This window comes from Schistocerca americana, chromosome X (genome assembly GCF_021461395.2).
Source record: "Schistocerca americana isolate TAMUIC-IGC-003095 chromosome X, iqSchAmer2.1, whole genome shotgun sequence".
Lineage (NCBI taxonomy): Eukaryota > Metazoa > Arthropoda > Insecta > Orthoptera > Acrididae > Schistocerca > Schistocerca americana.
The window spans coordinates 874,234,383-874,238,904 of record NC_060130.1 but is presented as its reverse complement, the minus strand read 5'-3'; the positions used below and the strand labels follow the sequence as shown (position 1 = coordinate 874,238,904).

Below are 4,522 nucleotides of genomic sequence, written 5' to 3'. Positions count from 1 at the left end.
AGATGATTAGTTCACAAAGGTGCATGTATCACATTGGAACAACCGAAATAAAATGTTCAAACGTACCTACGTTCTGTATTTTAATTTAAAAAACCTACCTGTTACCAACTGTTCGTCTAAAATTGTGAGCCATATGTTTGTGACTATCACAGCACCATCTATCACAAAGCGAAAAAAGTGTTCCAACTAAAACATTCCTATTTCTTTACGTACTACACGAATATGTAACAAAAATGGGGGTTCCTTTAAAAAAAAAAACGCAGTTGATATCCGTTTCACTTACGGCAGCGCCATCTAGCGGGCCAACCATAGCGCCATCTCGTTTCTCCCTTCAAGCTAGACAAGTTTCGTTCTTTGTAGTTTTTCCGTTTGACGCTTATTTCGTGAGATATTTGGCCCGGTCACGATCAATGGACCACCCTGTATAAGGGGCGTGAATAGCGTCTGATGTGGAGTAGTCACTGTGAGGGGCGTTGAGATGCCTTGTACCCGTGTAAGACAGCGTTATCAGCACCTGACATAGTTTTAAAGTTGCCTCATTATGAGTCTATATTTGACAGGCTGGTCGAACAGTGCACATCTAGACCTGAGGGGTTTTCTGACGTAACAGTGGCCCGATGTTGGGCTGCACGTGAACGTGAGGGCTGGAAAACTCGCCGTCAAGCTTTCGGTGACCACATCCGACAACCACACGGACGATCGCCGTAATGTGCACCAAGAACATAGTAAACCCTTCACATTTGCTCGTGCCATCCTGGAACAAGCAATTCACCCCCTGTAATATTGTGTGTAATCCAGCACAGTTGGTCGGCTGATTTTGGAGAGGTCCGTGAGCAGGAAACATGGACTGCTGATGAATAGCGTCGCATTGTGTTCGGGGAAGTAGAATCCCAGTGCTGCACTACCCCGGGTGGCCAACGTCGGCAAATATGTCGGTGACCTGGGGAAAAGCCCAATTCTTCTAATGTTTTCTAGAGACTCAGTGATATTACTCCTGGCGTCGTGGTGTGGGGATCATCGGTTATGACTTCAGATCACAGCTATCAGTGATTGGGGAACCCTAAGAGATTGGGGAACCCTAACGGCACAACAATAGGTTACGGACATCTTGCTTTCTCACGTGCTACCTCTCATACGACAGTATTGTGGTGTCATTTTTCAACAGGACAATGCTCGTTCACTCATGGCATGTGTGTCTATAAACTGCGTGAGTGATGTTGCGCCCGTGATCATCACGATCCCCAGATCTGTCCCAGTGTGGGACCAGTTCGGACGTCAACCCCATCCCATTATCAAGGTTACCAAGGAGCAATTACATTAATTTTGAGACAGCTTGCCACAGGAGACGATACAATGGCCCTATGATACCGTTCCCAACCGAATCAGTTCATGATAATTAAATCAAGACCTTAAGTTGTCGACAGGCGTTGATATACATCAACGGGGACAGTTGAAAATGTGTGCCCCGACCGGGACTCGAACCCGGGATCTCCTGCTTACATGGCAGACGCTCTATCCATCTGAGCCACCGAGGGCACAGAGGATAGTGTGACGGGAGGGATTTATCCCTTGCACGCTCCCCGTTAGACTCACAGTCCAAACTTTATGTCCACACACTACATTCGTAGTGCCCCTGCCCATTACACTCATTACTCGCGACAGACAATCTTACCGAGTCCTGCAAGAGTTCGGGCAATGCGTGTGCATCCAGCACAGAAGAAGAAGGTCAATGGCTGGTTATCCTTAACTATATGAAGATGGTATCTGTTCTTTCGGACATGTCCGAAAGAACAGATACCATCAGTGGCCATGTAGCTCTCTTAGAATGAAATGATAATTAAATCAAGACCTCAAGCTGTCGACAGGCGTTGATATACATCTACGGGGACAGTTGAAAATGTGTGCCATTGACATTAAGTTGGGAATGTGTCACACGGGGAGCGTGCAAGGGATAATTCCCTGCAGTCGCACTATTCTCTGTGCCCTCGGTGGTTCAGATAGATAGAGCGCCTGCCATATAAGCGGGAGATCCCGTGTTCGAGTCCCGGTCGGGGCACACATTTTCAACTGTCCGAAAGAACAGATACCATCTTCATATAGAATCAGTTCATGTTTCCAGGCCAGAGGGGCTGCAGTGGCATACTAATAAGTGGGCTTATACTGCCAAATTCTTTGAAAATTTCATTCAATTGTGCGATCGCTAGAATAACATCACATATCCTCTCAACCCGTGAAGTTTCATTTCGTTTTCTCCTCCCCTTCTTTACTTTTTGTGACAGGTAGTGCACGTTCAGTTCCCCTTTTAGTCCTGTTTGATGTGATCATACACATTTGAATAATATTAGAAGATGGGACGCACGAGCATTTTGTAAGCAGTCTCATTTGTATGCAGATTGCTTTTTCCCAGAACTCTACAAAATAACCTAGTACTAACATCTAATCCTTCTACATCTACCTACATCTACATCTACATCCATACTCCGTAAGCCACCTGACGGTGTGTGGCGGAGGGTACCCTGAGTACCTCTACCGGTTCTCCCTTCTATTCCAGTCTCGGATTGTTCGTGGAAAGAAGGATTGTCGGTATGCTTCTGTGTGGGCTCTAATCTCTCTGATTTTATCCTCATGGTCTCTTGGTGTGATATACGTAGGAGCGAGCAATAAACTGCTTCACTCCTCGGTGAAGGTATGATCTCGAAACTTCAACAAAAGCCCGTACCGAGCTACTGAGCGTCTCTCCTGCAGAGTCTTCCACTGGAGTTTATCTATCATCTCCGTAACGCTTTCGCGATTACTTAATGATCCTGTGACGAAGCGCGCTGCTCTCCGTTGGACCTTCTCTATCTCTTCTATCAACCCTATCTGGTACGAATCCCACACTGCTGAGCAGTATTCAAGCAGTGGGCGAACAAGCGTACTGTAACCTACATCCTTTGTTTTCGGATTGCATTTCCTTAGGATTCTTCCAATGAATCTCAGTCGGGCATCTGCTTTACCGACGGTCAACTTTATATGATCATTCCACTTTAAATCACTCCTAATGCGTACTCCCAGATAATCTATGGAATTAACTGCTTCCAGTTGCTGACCTGCTATTTCGTAGCTAAATGATAAAGGATCTATCTTTCTATGTATTCGCAACACATTACACTTGTCTACATTGAGATTCAATTGCCATTCCCTGCACCATGCGTCAATTCGCTGCAGATCCTCCTGCATTTCAGTACAATTTTCCATTGTTACAGCCTCTCGATACACCACAGCATCATCTGCAAAAAACCTCAGTGAACTTCCGATGTCATCCACAAGGTCATTTATGTATATTGTGAATAGCAACGGTCCTATGACACTCCCCTGCGGCACACCTGAAATCACTCTTACTTCGGAAGACCTCTCCATTGAGAATGACATGCTGCGTTCTGCTATCTAGGAACTCTTCAATCCAATCACACAATTGGTCTGATAGTCCATATGCTCTTACTTTGTTCATTAAACGACTGTGGGGAACTGTATCGAACGCCTTGCGGAAGTCAAGAAACACGGCATCTACCTGTGAACCCGTGTCTATGGCCCTCTGAGTCTCGTGGACGAATAGCGCGAGCTGGGTTTCACACGACCGTCTTTTTCGAAACTCATTCTGATTCCTACAGAGTAGATTTCTTGTCTCCAGAAAAGTCATTATACTCGAACATAATACGTGTTCCAAAATTCTACAACTGATCGACGTTAGAGATATAGGTCTATAGTTCTGCACATCTGTTCGAGGTTCCTTCTTGGAAACGGGGATGACCTGTGCCCTTTTCCAATCCTTTGGAACGCTACGCTCTTCTAGAGACCTACGGTACACCGCTGCAAGAAGGGGGACAAGTTCCTTCGCGTACTCTGTGTAAAATCGAACTGGTATCCCATCAGGTCCAGCGGCCTTTCCTCTTTTGAGCGATTTTAATTGTTTCTCTATCCCTGTGTCGTCTATTTCGATATCTACCATTTTGTCATCTGTGCGACAATCTAGAGAAGGAACTACAGTGCAGTCTTCCTCTGTGAAACAGCTTTGGAAAAAGCACAATATCTCACTCGTTCTAGAGGCATGCTGAGTCAGTTTTTCAGGCTAGTGAATGGAAGTCACGAAGCACAGAATAGTTCTGACATCAGCTGATAGTGTGTTTAGTGTTATGAAAGATTGTGTGTAGAATGTGTGTAATGCGTGCAGTGACTGGAAGTGAGAAATTAGTGAACAGTGTATCATTAGCAAAAAAAAAAAAAAAATGGCTCTGAGCACTATGGGACTCAACTGCTGAGGTCATTAGTCCCCTAGAACCTAGAACTAGTTAAACCTAACTAACCTAAGGACATCACAAACATCCATGCCCGAGGCAGGATTCGAACCTGCGACCGTAGCGGTCTTGCGGGTCCAGACTGCAGCGCCTTTAACCGCACGGCCACTTCGGCCGTCGTGTATCATTAGCATTTTTCGTTATTAAATAATTTATTTACTAAACAGTATTGAATACTAGGAGTAAAC

General features: G+C 45.3%; 1 non-coding gene across 1 annotated transcript; it reads right to left on the bottom strand.

Moving 5' to 3' along the window:
* Nucleotides 1–1,461: 1,461 nt before the first annotated feature.
* On the bottom strand, nucleotides 1,462–1,536 carry Trnat-ugu. Its single transcript has one exon. It is a non-coding gene; the product is annotated as a tRNA-Thr (tRNA).
* Between the last annotated feature and the right edge of the window lie 2,986 nt (nucleotides 1,537–4,522).